General features: G+C 46.3%; 1 pseudogene; it reads left to right on the forward strand.

Moving 5' to 3' along the window:
• The first annotated feature begins 32 nt into the window (after positions 1 to 32).
• LOC116971568 lies at positions 33 to 6,621 on the forward strand (annotated as a pseudogene).
• Positions 6,622 to 17,113: the final 10,492 nt, after the last annotated feature.

Below are 17,113 nucleotides of genomic sequence, written 5' to 3' on the forward strand. Positions count from 1 at the left end.
AGGTTAAAGGACATGCATTGCACCTCCTCCAAATGGGTGTCCATTATATTGGTGTTCTTCCACATGAAGAAGAAACCCTCAGAAGATATGTTTACCTGGTGAGATGCAGGAGGAGCTCTGCTCCAGGCCCTAGTGGCGTACCATACATAGTGTACGTGCTGCCCAAAGCTCCTTCAACACCTATGGAAGATCTTGAAGGTGGTATGGCAAAGGGGGGGGGGGGGGTGGGGGGGGAGTTGCTGACCAGTGGAGATGCGCTGAGGGAGTTTGGATCCCGAAAGAGGAAAACTCAAAGAACATCAATCAGTTTCGGTCAATCTCACTGCTGAGCGTCGAAGGGAAGATGTTTTTCAGCATTGTCTCCCGAAGATTAACTGAGTTTCTCCTCAAAAACAGCTACATCGACCCCTCAGTGCAGAAGGGTGGGATTCCGGGAGTTCCCAGCTGCTTGGAGCACACTGGAGTAGTTACGCAGCTCATTAGAAAAGCCCATGAAAACAGAGGCGACCTAGTTGTTCTGTGGTAGGACCTCGCCAATGCCTATGGGCCCATACCACACAAACTGGTTGAGCTTGCACTACACCAACACCTTGTTCCCAGCAAGATCAAGGTCCTGATCCTGGATACACAAAAATGCTGGAGAATCTCAGCGGGTGCAGCAGCATCTATGGAGCGACATCCATCCTTCGCTCCATAGATGCTGCTGCACCCGCTGAGTTTCTCCAGCATTTTTGTGTACCTTCGATTTTCCAGCATCTGCAGTTCCTTCTTAAACACTCCTGATCCTAGATTATTACCATAATTTCAGGCTGAGGGTGACTTCTGGGTCAGAAAGATCAGACTGGCATCGGCTTGGAAAAGGAATTATAACGGGCTGCCCCATTTCTGTTATTCTTTTTGCTCTTGCCAAGAACATGGTGGCCAAGTCAGCCGAGGTGGAATGTAGAGGGCCCCTAACCAAGTCTGGTGTACGACAGCCCCCAATAAGAGCTTTTATAGATGACCTTACCATCACCACAACATCGGTCCCAGGAAGTAGGTGGATTCTACAAGATCTTGCAAAACTTATCACCTGGGCAAGGATGAGTTTCAAGCCAACAAAGTCAAGGTCCATGGTGCTGAAGAAGGGGAAGGTGACTGACAGATTCCACTTCTTATTATCCGGAACTGCCATTCCCTCATTCACTGAGCAACCTGTCAAGAGTTTGGGGAAGGTTTTTGACGCTACTCTGAAAGACTCTGCCGTCATACAAAAGTCCATCAAAGACCTTGAAGCCTGGCTCACCAAAGTCAACAAGTCAGGTCTGCCAGGCAGATTCAAGGCCTGGATCTATCAGCATTCCATCCAGCCCCGAGTCCTGTGGCCTCTGCTGGTTTACGCTGTTCCATTGACCACAGTCGAGTCCCTCGAAAGGATGATCAGCGGCTTTCTCCACAGGTAGCTTGGCCTTCCCCACAGCCTCAACAGTGCTGCACTGTATGGGACCAGTAACATCTTGCAGCTCCCATTCAGTGGCCTCATGGAAGAGTTTATGGTGGCGCAAACAAGAGAAGCTCTGCAGTACAGGGACTCCAGTGACCAGAAGGTGTCATCGGCTGGCATCGAGGTGAGAACAGGGAGGAAATGGAGGGCGGAGAAAGCATTGGAGGTGGCAGTCACGCCTAAGGCAAAAGGCATTGGTGGGAGTCATGGCAACTGGCAGAGCGGGTTAGGATACTTCCCTAAGAGACCGGTTGGCAAGGCCCGGAGCAAGGAGATACACCATCTAATCCAGGAAGAGGTCCGAGCATGTGTGGAAGAAGGGCATGTGAGCTGGAAGGTGGGGCTCAGGCAGCAGGGAGTGTGGACAAGGTGAGAGAGCATATCGCAGCGCAGGATTACCTGGTCAAACATCATGCAGGCAGACTTACAGCGCATCTGGTTCCTTGTCCAAGCTGTCTACGATGCCCTACCAAGCCCAGCAAACCTCCACGTCTGGGGCAAGAGCGAGACACCGTCCTGCCCACTTTGCTCTGGAAGAGGATCATTAGAACATCTCCTCAGCAGATGCCCAAAGTCCCTTGGGGAAGGTCGCTATCGGTGGCGCCATGACCAGGTGCTCAAGGTGGTTGCTGAGAGCATAGCCACTGCCATCAGTAACAGCAAACACCACCATGCCCCAAAAAATCAATCATTTTTGTCAAAGCAGGAGAGAAGCCCCGACCACAACCAAAAACAAGGACGGGCCTCCTCCACACAGCCACTGACTGGCAGCTGCAAGTCGATCTGGGCAAACAGCTGAAATTTCCACAGCACATAACAGCAACATCACTCCGGCCAGACATGATCATCACCTCCGAAGCGACAAAATAGCTGATCATTCTGGAGCTGACAGTGCCCTGGGAAGAGCGTATTGAAGAGGCTAATGAGAGGAGACACGCAAAGGACCAGGAACTGGTGGAGATGTGCCAGGACAGAGGCTGGAAGACATACTATGAGCCCATAGAGGTGGGCTGTAGAGGGTTTGCAGGACGTTCACTTTGCAAAGTCCTCAACCATTTGGGCATTACGGGGCTGGCAAAGAAGAGGGCCATTTAATCCGCAAGCAAAGCTGCAGAGAAAGCCACTGGGTAGCTTTGGATTAAGAGGGCTGATTCGTGGGCAGTTGCTGCTGGGACACAAGTCGGGGCTTGATCAAACCCGGCTGGGTCGCCTGGGCGAGGGTGTCTGATGTTGTGAGACCCGAAACACCCGATAACCCCAGGTCACATTACTGAAGATGCATCCCAGCGCATCTTGAAGATGTATCTTTCACAATCTATAATTAAAATCGACTGAGATAACAATTGGGCTGTCAGCTTGCTTCTGGGCAAGGTCAGATCTATTGTCACTCTTCCTCCACTGCTTGTGTCTTTTTGCATCTGTCCATCACTTCATTTATATGCACTTCAAGCTTCATTTTAGCCTTGGTAATGCAGAGCACAGTTTTGATATTGATTTCAGAGACATTTATAATTTATAAGTAAGTTAAACACTTCTCCCTGCTGAACATTTGCTAGTTTTTCAAATTAATTATCGTTTTACTGCTATAGATTAACAAAATTGGACACATCACCATTAAAGCCACAATTAGCTATCAATAACAGCTGGTGCCTGGATAGGGTGATGTGTAACTGGGAGACCTGGTTTTAATTGCTGTTTGTGTTTTACTCTGATAGTAAGGTAGTGGCACAAAGCACCACAGGCATTGTCTGATGGGAAATGCAAGACTCAGAAACTGAGTGCTTCATTATTTGGGGGATTTTCGTTCCAATTTACCCACATTCTTCTGTCTGTCGACTGCAAGAGTCCAAATTGATGTCCATTGTAGGAGCCATTTAGCTTAAACTTGTATTATTATCATGTCTGATTTTTTTGTTTTAGTTTTTATCTGCCTGTACATTTGTAGGTGGGATTTGATACAGAGTAGGGGTGTATTCTTTTGTTAGAGGAGTCTGGCGCAGGCTCTCAGTTTAGAAGTTTCAGTTTGGCGTCGAAGAACAAGGGGAAATAGTTTTCTACCATGATCACGACACACACATGTTACGAGATGAAATACCTTAAAAAGAAGGTAGTCAAAAATGCTGGAGAAACTCAGTAGGTGAGGCAGCATCTATGGAGTGAAGGAATAGGTGATGTTTTGGGCCGAGACCCTTCCTCAGACTGATGTGGAGGTGGGGAAGAAGAAAGGAAGAGGCAGAGACAGTAGACAGTGGGAGTGCTGGGAAGGGGAGGGGAAGGAAAGCAAGAACTACCTGAAACTGGAGAAGTCAATGTTCATACCGCTGGGGTGTAAACTGCCCAAGCAAAAATATGAGGTGTTTCTTCTCCAAGTTGTGGTAGGACTCCTCTGGCCATGGAGGATGACCAGGACAGAAAGGTCAGATTCGGAATGGGAGGGGAAGTTGAAATGCTGGGCCACCGGGAGATCAGGTTGTTTAGTGCGAACCGAGCAGAGGTGTTGGGCGGAGCGATCGCCGAGCCTACGCTTGGTCTCACCGACATAGAGCAGCTGACACCTAGAGCAGTGGATGAAATAGATGAGGTTGGAGGAGGTGCAGGTGAGCCTCTGCCTCACCTGGAAAGACTGCTTAGGTCCTTAGATGGAGTCAAGGGGGGAGGTAAAACGACAAGTGTAGCATTTCCTGCGGTTGTAAGGGAAAATACCAGGGGAGGGGGTGGTTTGGATGGGAAGGGACAAATTGACCAAGGAGTTATGGAGGGAGTGGCCTCTGCAGTAATCCAAAAGGGGAGGAGATGGAAAGATGTGGCCAGTGGTGGGATCCCGTTGGAGGTGGCGAAAATGTCGGAGGATAATCTGTTGTATGTGACGGCTGGTGGGGGGGAAGGTGAGGACAAGGGGGACTCTGTCCTTGTTACTAATGGGGGATGGGAAGTGATAGCAGAGCTACGGAACCTAGAGGAGACCCTGGTGAGAGCCTCATCTGTAGTCGAAGAGGGGTACCCCCGTTCCCTAAAGAATGAGGACATACCTTAAAAATAAGCTTTTATGTGATTTATATGATGTGAATGGAACAGCGATGAAGAACGGAAAGTTATGAGTTATTTCATTTTTTTGTATTACTTCAATAAAAAAACAATTAATCAAGAAACGACGTCTGGAAGATTCATCTTTGCTCTCTTATGTGTGTCGTGAGTGCGTTAGGTTATACCTTCAAATCAATTTCCGATAATTATTGGTTATCGAAGTTAGACTTTGAGAACGTTGTAAAAACTGTCATTATATCGTTTATCTGGATAAAGTCGTGGTAGGAAGTTTTTAAGATACCGGAGTATCATCCTGAAGCCTGGTACTTTGTTCAGAAGACAGAAGATCTAATCTCAACAAGGAATCTGAATGAGTTTAGTTTAGGTTATTGTCACGTGTACCGAGGAACAGTGAAAAGCTTTTGTTGCCTGCTAAACAGTCAGTGGAAAGACAATACATGATTACAATTAAACCGTCCACAATATACTTGATAAAGAAAATAATGATTAGTGCAAGATAAATTTCAGTAAAGTCCGATTAAAGATAGTCCCAGGGTCTCTAATGAGGTAGATAGTGGCTCAGGACCACTTTTTAGTTGTTGGTAGGATGGTTCAGTTGCCTGATAACAGCTGGGAAGAAAGTCCCTGAATCTGTAGATGTGTGTTTTCACACTGATTATATCTATGTATGGTATGTCTGGGATATTTGGATAGCATGCAAAACAAAGAATTTCATTGAACCTTCGTGTTTGTGATAAAAAAAACTAAAACCTAAACCTTTTGGAAAATTTTGTCTCTGGCAGTCAAAGTGGAATTTAGGAAAATAAATTAATATTGTCTAAATGAACGGACCAACAGACTATGTTGGCATTAAGTCCATGATGGAAAAATTAAAATATCCACAAATAGTGTGTCACTGGTAGCCTGAAAAAGAATCCCAACCCAAAACGTTACTTATTTATATTCCTCGGTTGCTTCCTGACCCGCTGAGTTATTCTAGCACTGTGTGTTTATTTTTGCAGTGTCAAAAAGTTTTACACTCATTCTGAATGTTCTTGTAGTTTTGACCTTGCATGGTCAACATTATACGAACACTCCTTTCAGATCCTTTGTAAAGTCAATGGCACAGGCGTTTCTTGAGAATATTTAAGGTACCAGATTGAACACATGTGGTTACAATATGTTTACTTTAATTGAGATGATATTGCAAGATTTTATCTATAACTAGACTAAATGGGGCCTGTTGGATCCCTGTCACACGGGTGACCTGGTCCCCCAACGCAACCCGTTCCCCAACGCAATATTCCACCATTCACCCGTTCCCCCAACGCAACTCGTCCCCAACGCAATATTCCATCACTCACCCATAGCCCCCAACTGTGCAGGCACGGCTCATTTCCCCTCATCCCCCAACACTCCCACCCCCTCCTCTTCACCCTCCTCTTATTTCCCCTCTCTTGCTCCCCAAATCCCTCCCTCACCTCTCCCCTTCCCCTACTCTCAGTCAATCCCTCCCTCCATAACTCCTCTCCCCTACCTATCCCCCTCCTATCTATCCCCCACCTCCCCTACTCCTCACCTCCTCTTACCCCCCCACTATCCCCCACCTCCCCTACTCCTCACCACCTCCTATCCCCCCCACTATCCCTCATTTCCTCCCCCACTCCTCCCTCCTTTCCCTCTTTTCCCCACTCCTCCCCCATTCTTCCTCCTCACCTCCCCCACTTTTCCCCCCTCCCTACCCCCTAATCTCCCAATCCCTCCACTCTCCCTCCTCACTTCCCCAGCATCTCAAGGGTGCCACTCCTTACCCTCCTTGCAAGCCAGGAGGAGCAGCAGCCGATGGCCTGAGAGCCAGACTCAGCACCCAGGCCTTGGATCCTTGGCGTGGCATCATGCCATGGTGCAGGCCCAGAGCAGCAGCAGCAGCAGCCATCGGCCTCAGAGCCAACCTCACCATGCCGGCCCCAGATCGTCGGCGTGGCCGCTTCCCGCCCCCGGAGATGGCCGCCGCTGCCCGCAGATGCAACCCCAGCCTCAGCAAAAGGCTGCGGATCCCTGTGGTTGGTGCGGCCTCTCCCCGCTGCCACGTGCAGACATTGCCCCAGTCTTAGCGCCAAGGCGACAGATCCCCGCGGGCCAAGAGCAACAGTAAATTGGAAGTAATGTTACCCGCGACGCCGTTGTGAAAAAAAATGGCGAACTGAATTATGAAAAGGCCCCAACTGCGCAGGCGCGGCTGAGGACCTGTTGCGAATTCAGTAAAGACATGCACAGGAACTCTCCCCCAACTGTGCGTGCGTGGGTGGGGCACTGTTCTAAGTTAGTTTTTTTAAAACGTCAATAACTTTGAAAATATACCAGCAATCTGAACAAAACGTTTTTTCATTTACAGCACAGGACAATGGTGAGTAAGGTGCGCCAAAAATGGTAGCATGATTGTATACCATCTTTACGCAAATAGAGGTACAACGCAAACCTGCAGATAACAAGAAGAGAGTTTTAGTGGGACCAGTTGGGTCCCTGTCACATGGGAGGCCTGGAGCACCAATGCAACCCGTTCCCCAAGGCAATATTCCACCACTCATCTGTTTCCCCAATGCAACCCGTTCCCCCAACGCAATATTCCACCACTCACCCATAGCCCCGAACTGTACAGGGGCTGCTCATTTTGCCTTATTCACTCTCCCTCATTTTTAAACTTTAAAAAAAAGCAGAATTCAGTGTACTATGACTTTAAAAAATGCATTTGGACTTGCTAGAGCTAGCAGGACTCATTGTACTTGGATACCAACAATGTTGCAAGCAGGGCTACAATCCCATTGTGACATCATAGCTGTAAGCACAGGGAAGAAATTGTTCTCAATTTTGGGTTTTGTAAATCTAAAAATGTTAATAACTTGTAAAATATAACATGAATCTGAACGAAACTTGACACAAACCACCACATTAAGTATATTGTGAGGAAGGTGGTCATAATTTTTGTGGTCAACGCTATCTTGTACCGTTTTGGCATATGTCCAGGATCACATACGCAAGCATAAATAAATAGATAGATAGAGACGAGTTTTAGTAATATACTAGACCAAGTGGGTTCCATTGGGTCTCTGTCACATGGGAGGCCTGGTCCCCAAATGCAACCAGCCCTCAACCAGTATTCGACCACTCACCCATAGCCCCTATGGGAGGCATGGTATTCCAATGCAATCTGTTCCCCAAAGGCAATATTCCACAACTCATCCATAGCCCCCAACTGTGCAGGTCAGCTCATTTTTTCACCGTCCCTCATTTAAAAAAAAATGTTTTTATTTATTTTATTAGAAGCGATTGTACAAGGATAAGGCAATTGACATAACAGATATACAATTATTGTACAGCTTCATTTTTAACGTTAGAACCTAAATTAAAAACACCAAAAAAAGAAAAAAATGAAAAAAAGAGAGAAAAAAGAAGAGAATGAAGAATGAGAAGTAAAATAAGAAAATGCGAGAAAAAGAGCCCTAAGCTACCAAAGAAGTGCAAGAGAAATGAAAAGAAAAAAGAAAAGAAAAGATGGAGAAATACCTCCTCCCCTCACCCATCCCTGGTATCGGGTTTAAATTTGTGTTTAACTATTCTGTTGTTGCAGAAATTCAGTAAAAGGGAACCATGTCTTAAGAAATTGATCTGCTTTTTCCACCAAGACAAGCCTAATATTTTCCAAATGTGATATATCGGACATATCAGTAATCCACATCTTCACTGTAGGGACTGTTGTCTGTTTCCAGAATTTGAGTATTAATTTTTTCGCTGTTATTAGGCTGTAGTTGAGGAAACGTCTTTGGAATGTCGTTAATTTAGAGCAGGCATATGACATACCTAAAGTAATCAGTTTTATATCTGGCCCGCCCTCATTTTAAACTTAAAAAAAAAAAATACAATTGCACAAACATTTTTTTATTCATTAATGTGAAGTAAGTGCCACCGACAAGGCCATTAAACTTTGCTGTGGCTTTGCAATCATATATGTGCTGGGTTAGGCTGGCAGATTCTTCCCCTGAAGGAGACAAGGACTCACTGTCCTGGTATAGCAACAGTGTGGTTAGGACATTGTGACATCATAGCTGGTAACTCAGTTCAGATTTTAAGAAATCCTACTCAAAGTGGGGTTTTGTACATTTTAAATGTCAATAACTTGTGAAATATATCATCTACCTGAACGAAACTTGACACAAACGACCATGGTGAGTAAACTGGTGCTTTGGCATAGCTCTGGGATAGCATGGATACCCGCACATGCATAGATAGATAGAAACAAATAAGATGAGGGTTTTCATAATATACTAGACCAAGGGGGACCCGTTGAGGTTGCGGGGGGTGGGGGCCTTTGGCATCACACACACAAACTAAACACCCCCCACACACACTAACCAGCCCCCACAAACACTAACCCACTCCCCCTTGATATTATTTTAATATTATTCATTTGCCCCTTTTACCCCATCCCCTGCCCTATCCACTCAGGTATAACACCCAACTGCGCTGGCGCGGCTGGAGAGGGGGAGTGGAGAGGGAGGAAGAGGGGTGTAGTGGGAGAGGGAGGGGGAAGAGAATGATGCATGGGGGGGCGTGGAATCACAGGGGAGGGCTAGTTCCTGAATGCAATACTCCACCACACACCTATAGGTCCCAATACTCACCACTCCCTAGAGAGGGAGGGGGGGGGGGCAGAGAGTGAGGGGGGGGGACAGAGAAGGAGGGGCAGGGGGTTGGCAGAGAGGGAGGTAGGGACAGAGAGAAAGGTGGGCAATGTGGAAGGGGGCAGAGAGGGAGGGGAGGGGCAGAGAGGGTGGGGGCAGAGAAGGGGAGTGCAGAGAGGGAGGGCCCCCAGCCCCCTCTCCATCCCCCCCTCACCACCCCCTCTCCCCCTCCCTCCACCCCCCTCGCTCTCCCCCCCCTCTCTCCCCCCCTCTCCCCCCCACTCTCTCTCACTTTCTCTACCCCGGGGAGAGGGGAGAGAGGGAGGGGCAGGGGTTAGAGGCAGCACCTACCCAGGTCGTAGAGCAGAAGCCTCCCCACCAGGCGCCAGGCCCGAGCTAAGCTGTGGCGGGCATAGACCAGACCAGACCGGATCTGATGATGGTCAAAAGCAGTGGAGGGCCGGTCGATAGTGGCTTCCGTGAGGGTAAGCCCACCCACCAGCGTGACAGATGATCGGGCGGAGGAGACGGAGAGGAGGTCATCCCTGTGATGGCCGCCACAGAAACTTTTCCACTGTGCTTGTCTGCGCCCACGTGATAATGACCGCCACCGCCTTGTTGTAGAACTTCAAGGAGCCCAGCGGAGCGCGCAGCACGAGCACGTGTTCAACGGCTTCAATCCAGCGCCCTGTGGGGGGGGGGGGGGGGGGAGGGCGGCGGGGCCATGTAACTCGCAGCTCATGGAAAACAGTGGGGCTGCGTGTTTAAAGTTCTGTGCATCTTGTCGCCAAGAGCAGAGGCATTGTGATGTCATCCAGCTCGCTTCAACTCGTTAACTTAAAAAAAGATGTCAGATTGGTGAACAATTTTATGAAAAATCTTGGGAAACAATAAATCAAATTTTCAGATTAGGGCATGTTTTGAAATCATGAGGTAAATCTCTGCCGGAATATGTAAAAATGTCACCATTATTGCATCGGGTTTTCAAGGAGATGTGAATCAAAGAAAAAGTTCAACCAAGCAAACACACAAGTAAACATCCAAGATCGGAGTTTTATAATATAACTACACCAAGGGGGACCCGTTTAGTCCCGCCCCCTCAAGTTCAAGTTCAAGTTCAAGTGAGTTTATTATCATGTGTCCCTGTATAGGACAATGAAATTCTTGCTTTGCTTAAGCACACAGAAAATAGTAGGCATTTACTACAAAACAGATAAATGTGTCCATATACCATGATATAAATATATACACACATGAATAAATAAACTGGTAAAGTGCAAATAACAGAAAGTGGTTATTAATAATCAGAGTTTTGTCCGAACCAGGTTTAATAGCCTGATGGCTGTGGGGAAGTAGCTATTCCTGAACCTGGTTGTTGCAGTCTTCAGGCTCCTGTACCTTCTACCTGAAGGTAGCAGGGAGATGAGTGTGTGGCCAGGATGGAGTGTGTCTTTGATGATACTGCCAGCCTTTTTGAGGCAGCGACTGCGATAAATCCCCTCGATGGAAGGAAGGTCAGAGCCGATGATGGACTGGGCAGTGTTTACTACTTTTTGTAGTCTTTTCCTCTCCAGGGCGCTCAAATTGCCGAAACAAGCCACGATGCAACCGGTCAGTATGCTCTCGACTGTGCACCTGTAGAAGTTAGAGAGAGTCTTCCTTGACAATCCGACTCTCCGTAATCTTCTCAGGAAGTAGAAGTACTGATGAGCTTTTTTGATAATTGCGTTAGTGTTCTCAGACCAGGAAAGATCTTCAGAGATGTGCACGCCCAGGAATTTGAAGTTCTTGACCCTTTCAACCATCGACCCATTGATATAAATGGGGCTGTGGGTCCCCCTCCTACTCCTTCCAAAGTCCACAATCAGTTCCTTGGTTTTGCTGGTGTTGAGGGCCAGGTTATTGTGCTGGCACCATATGGACAGTTGCTCGATCTCTCTTCTATATTCTGACTCATCCCCATCAGTGATACGCCCCACAATAGTGGTGTCGTCAGCGAACTTGATGATGGAGTTCGCACTGTGGTTCGCTACGCAGTCATGGGTATAGAGTGAGTACAGCAGGGGGCTGAGCACACAGCCTTGAGGTGCTCCAGTGCTGATTGTTATCGAGGCTGACACATTTCCACCAATACGAACAGAATGTGGTCTGTAAATGCGCTGTTGCGGGGGGAGGGGGGGTCACACACAATAACCCCCCTCCCCACACATACACACACACACTAACCCCCCCTAGATATTATATTAATATTATTAATTTGCTCCTTTTACCCCATCCCCTACACTATCCATTCATGTATAACCCCAACTCCGCAGGCACGGCTAGAGAAGGGGGGGTGGAGAGGGAGGAGGAGGGGGTTAGAGATTGACAGGTGGGGGACGGCATCACAGGGGAGGGCTGGTGATACTCCACCACTCACCCATAGGTCCCAATATTCACCACTCCCTAGAGGGGGGGGGGGGCAGAGAGGGGAGGCAGAGAGGACGGCGGGGCAGAGAGGGAGGGGCAGAGAGAAGGGGGGCAGAAAGGAAGGGGGGGAAGAGAGGGAGAGGGGCAGAGGGGGAGGTAGTGAGTGGGTAGGAGAGAGGGGAAGAGAGGGGAAGGAGAGAGGGAGCGGGAGCAGAGAGGGTGGGCAGAGAGGGAGGGCCCCCTCTTCTCCCCCCTCCTCCCCCTCTCCTCCCCCTCTCCTCCCCCTCTCCTCCCCCTCTATTCCTTCCTCTCCTACCCACCTCTCTATCCCCACTCCCTCCTTCCACCCCCTCTCCCCCCTCTCTCCCCCCTCCCTCCACCCACCCTTCTCTCCCACCCCCTTCTCTCCCACCCTCACCCTCCCCTCTCTCTCTGCCCTAGGGAAGGGGTAGATAAGGTGTGGGAGGGGGTAGAGTCATCACCTACTCAGGTCGTAGAGCAGAAGCCACCCCACCAGGCACCGGGCCCAAACTTGGCTGCAGCCGAAGTCGACCAGTGCGAGGCCCGGAGCGACCTCAGGACAGTGAAAAGCAGCGGAGGGCTGGCCGATCATGGCTTCCGTGAGGATAAGCACACCCACTAGTGTGACAGACGATAGGGTGGGGAGACGGAGTGGCGGTCGTCCCCTGTGACGGCCACCATGGCCACTTTTCCACTGCAGTTGTCCGTGCCCGCGCTGCGATAACGACCGCCGCCGCCATGTTGTAGAACTTGAAGGAGCCCAGCGGAGCATGCAGCACGACTTGAGGATGTGTTCAACGGCTTTAATCCAGAGCCCTTGGGGGGGGGGGGGGGGGGGGGGGGGGGGGGGGAGAATGCGGCTGGGCCACGTAACTCTCAGCTCGTGGAAAACAGTGCCCCTCCGCGTTGAAATATCTGCGCAGCTTGCCACGAGGAGCAGAGGCATTGTGATGTCATCCAGCTCGCTTCACCTCGTTAACTTCAAAAAAGATCTCAGATTGGTGAACAAATTTAGTTTAAAAAATGGGAAATAATAAATCAAACTTTCAGATGAGGGGATTTTTGAAATCATGAGGTAAATCTTTACCAGAATATGTAAAAATTTCACTGTTACTGCATCGCGTTTTCGAGGAGATGTGAATCAAAGAACAAGTTCAAGCAAGCAAACACACAAGTAAACATCCAAAATCAGAGTTTTAGAATATGATAGACAGACAGACAGACAGACAGACAGACAGACAGACAGACAGACAGATAGATAGATAGATAGATAGATAGATAGATAGATAGATAGATAGATAGATAGATAGATAGATAGATAGATAGATAGATAGATAGATAGATAGATAGATAGATAGATAGATAGATAGATAGATAGATAGTATCCCACTGAAGGATTGTGATAAGGTTTAGGCTACCTTAATAATTGGGAAAGCAAATGTAAACATATGTACTAACACTGCTCCTCAAGTTTGCAATAAAAGCCATTCAATAGAATTACCAGTTCTTAGAGTAGATAATTAAGGGCTGTACCTCCCTGGGGAAGAGTTTTGTAGATACAAAGAAAGATTCCAAATTAATTACTGATTAATCAAAGTAATAATCATGCATAGGTATCTCTCTAAATAACTAATGTCTTTATATATTTCCTGTGTACAATTAACTGATGGTACAACTTTATGTTAAATGCAATTAATTTGTAGAAGGTTATGATTTATGTTAAGGGGGAAGTAAAGTTGGACATCTTTACAAAATAAATATAATGTAGATAATGATTTTGAATGCATTGTTGCAAAGCTTAGGGCAAAGTTTAAATGAGTTGTACAGGGCATATTTTTCACGCAGAGGATGGGGGTGCCTGGAACATATTGCCAAAGATAGTGGTAGAGGCAAATATGATAGCATTGAAGAGCCTTATAAATAGGTTTATGGATGTGTCGGGAATGGAGCAGCATGAATCATGTGCAGGCAGATGAGATTAATTTAGCTTGGCATCATGTTCAGCACAGTCATTATAGGCTGAAGAGCCTGATCCTGTGCTGTATTTTTCTATGTTCTATATTCTATGTTTGTACTCGTGACTGTTGTTAGTAGAGAGTTGACTGCGTTTGATGAAAGGTGCTGTGTTGGAAGCTGTCCCACTGTTATTTTCTTGGTAAGCAGCAAATCCAAAGAACCTACAAACAGCACAATGTTATTTCATATTGTTTAAATGACATCAAAAAGCATTAAAACTTTATGTTTGCAAATTTTCAGAAGTTCTGAAGTATATTATCCTATTACTCTCTCTGTAATCCAATATCCTTTTTTTTTCATTCCTAAACGTGTTGTACGGTTTTATAATGGTGTGTAACTAATCAGTGAGAGTGCCTTTCAAAGGCTCTATCCAATGTTTCTGAACCAGCAAACCAAGCAGGTCCCAGGAGCACTGCCTCCAGCATGATTATTGTGCTTAATGAAGCTTTTATAGCTACTCCTCTGCAAGTTGAGTGTTATGTGTGGTCAGTTGCAGTACGAAGGAACACCCCATAAATTCCATATTTTTAAATAATGTATGCAACGTTGACATGTCTTCCAACAATCATAAAGCTAAAATGTTAGATTTATTTGCTTGATTGCAATAAAATCGGCGACCAAATATTTTGTTGCCATAATTTAGGGCATTAAATAATATTTTACAACTTAATCTTGATGGAAGATAATTATGCATAACATTGCCTTGTGTTCCATGTTCATAAATTGGTCTGTCATTCCATTTAACATAGCACAATCTCTAAATCTCTTCTTTGAATGAAATCTTGACCTGTTTAATCCCCAAATCTCTTTTTTTTTAATCAGTACTCTGCATTATTTAATGTATTAAGCTCCAGATATTTTTTTCAAATTCCAGTCACAATCTTACTTAATATACCACAGAACTCCCGAATGAAATGTAATTGCCGAATACTCTCTTGAACTTCTATATGTGTAGAGTAGAGAGCATATTGAAGGTTTGCATCATGGCCTGGTTCTGCAACTTTCCGTCCAGGAATGAAGGAGATTACAATAAGTGGTGAACACTACCCAGTGCACCACAGATACTGATTTTGCCACCATCAAAAGGATCTATATGAAGTGCTGCCTCAAAAAGGCAGCCGGCATCATCAGAGACCCTCACCATCCTGGCCGAGCTCACATTTTACTCTTGTCATTGTGAAGAAGGTATGTCTGAAAACCATGTTCAGGAACAGCTTCATCCCAACAACAATCAGGCTTTTGAACTCCACAACCACCAAGTAAATTACAAACTACAGACTGTCTTGGTAGCACCTAGAGATTTTGTGCTATTATTTTGTGCTAATATTGTTTTTGTTAAATTGATTGAACTTTTTTTAATTTATTGTGTTATAGAAACATAGAAACATAGAAAATAGGTGCAGGAGTAGGCCATTCGGCCCTTCAAGCCTGCACTGCCATTCAATATGATCATGGCTGATCATCCAACTCAGTATCCTGTACCTGTCTTCTCTCCATACCCCCTGATCCCTTTAGCTACAAGGGCCACATCTAACTCCCTCTTAAATATAGCCAATGAACTGGCCTCAACTACCTTCTGTGGCAGAGAATTCCAGAGATTCACCACTCTCTGTGTGAAAAATGTTTTCCTCATCTCGGTCCTAAAAGATTTCCCCCCTATCCTTAAACTGTGACCCCTTGTTCTGGACTTCCCCAACATCGGGAACAATCTTCTGCATCTAGCCTGTCCAACTCTATCTATGTTATCTCCGATTTTACGATGCTTTGACTTGCAATATTTCGACTTTATGATCGGTAAACGCTCGGTTTACGATGGGTTTATCGGAACGTAATCCCATCGTAGGTCGAGGAGCAGCTGTATTGTGTTTACAGAGCTGTTATGCAGCTGTAAGTAAGAATATCATTAATCTGTTTTTGTACATATGCCAATTAATCAATCTTAACTCTGGTTTCTTGACTCTTAAAATGTTAACTTTATTCTTCTCACTGTATATACTTCCATACCCGTGTAGTATTTCCAGCATCTTCTGCTTTTAACTCCAATCTCAAATACATTTCCATACCTCCACTGCCAGGGTGAGGTCAAATGCAAACTGAAGGAACAGCACATTGTATTCTGCCTGAGTAGTATACAACCCAGTGGCATGAACATTGAATGTGATGTTACCGAGACACATGTGAAACTTTGTTTTGCTTGCCATCCAGGCACATACTATACATGAGTACCATCAACCTATTACACAAGCACAACAGGTAGCACAAAGAGAAAAATATCCAGTGTGCAGAATGTACTGCTATGGCATAATAGTGTTACAGCTGCAGAAAGCAAGGGTTGCAATGAGGACGGCTGGCAGATTGGGACTACACTCTTAGCTCACGAGGGGTCTGCTCAGTAGTCTGATGACTGAATTTGGTGATACATGTTTTTATGCTTTTGCATCTTCTGCCTGACGGGATAGAGAAGCAGAGGGAATAATTTGGGTGTAAGTGGTCATTGATTATGTTGGTAGCTTTTCAAAGGCATTGTGAAGTGTGGATGGAGTCGATGGGAACAAGGCTTGTATATGTGATAGAGTAGACTGCATCCATAATTGGGATATAGAACATGGAACAGAACAGCACAGGAATGGGCCCTTTGGCCTACGATGCTTGTGCCAAACATGATGCCAAGTTAAAAAGATCACACCTACCTGTACATGATCCCTGTCCCTCAATGCCCTGCACTTCCATGTGCCTATCCAAAAATCTCTTATACCCCACTATTTTATCTGCCTCCACCACCACCCTGAGCAGTGCATCCCAGACCCCATCACTCTCTGTGTAATGAACTTGTCCCACTCAACTCGATTACAAGAATGTGCCCTTCACAGCTTATAGCTCTGCCCTCTAGTGCTAGATATTTCTACCCTGGGAAATGTTTCTGTCCACCCTATCTATGCCTCCTACAATTTTATATACTTCTTTCAGGTCTTCCCACAAACTCCGATGCTCAAGAGAAAATAACCCAAGTCTATCCAATTTCTCCATGAAGTGGAAACCCGTTAATCCAGGCAGCATTCTGGTAAACCTCCTCTGCATCCTCCCCAAAGCCTTCTCATCTTTTCTGTAATTTCCAGAACTGCATACAGTATTCCAAATGGGGCCTAACCAAAGTCCAATAGAGCTGGTTATGACTTGCTGACACTTATATTCAATGCCCCCAACAATGAAGTCAAGCATATCAGACGCCTTCTTAGCCATCCTATCTTCTTGTGCTGCTGCCTTCAGTGAGCTATGAACTAGGATTCCAAGGTCCCTCTGCACATCTATGCTGTTATGCATTTTGGCTTTATCTACATACTCACTCCTTATTTTCAACCTCCCGAGTGCAACACATACAAACTTGCTCAGGTTAAACTCCATCTGCCATTTCTCCGGCCAAGTTGACTGTGCCTGAACCCCTCTGTCAGTGGATTACCAGCTTCCTGACAGACAGGAAGCA

Source organism: Amblyraja radiata, chromosome 3 (genome assembly GCF_010909765.2).
Source record: "Amblyraja radiata isolate CabotCenter1 chromosome 3, sAmbRad1.1.pri, whole genome shotgun sequence".
Lineage (NCBI taxonomy): Eukaryota > Metazoa > Chordata > Chondrichthyes > Rajiformes > Rajidae > Amblyraja > Amblyraja radiata.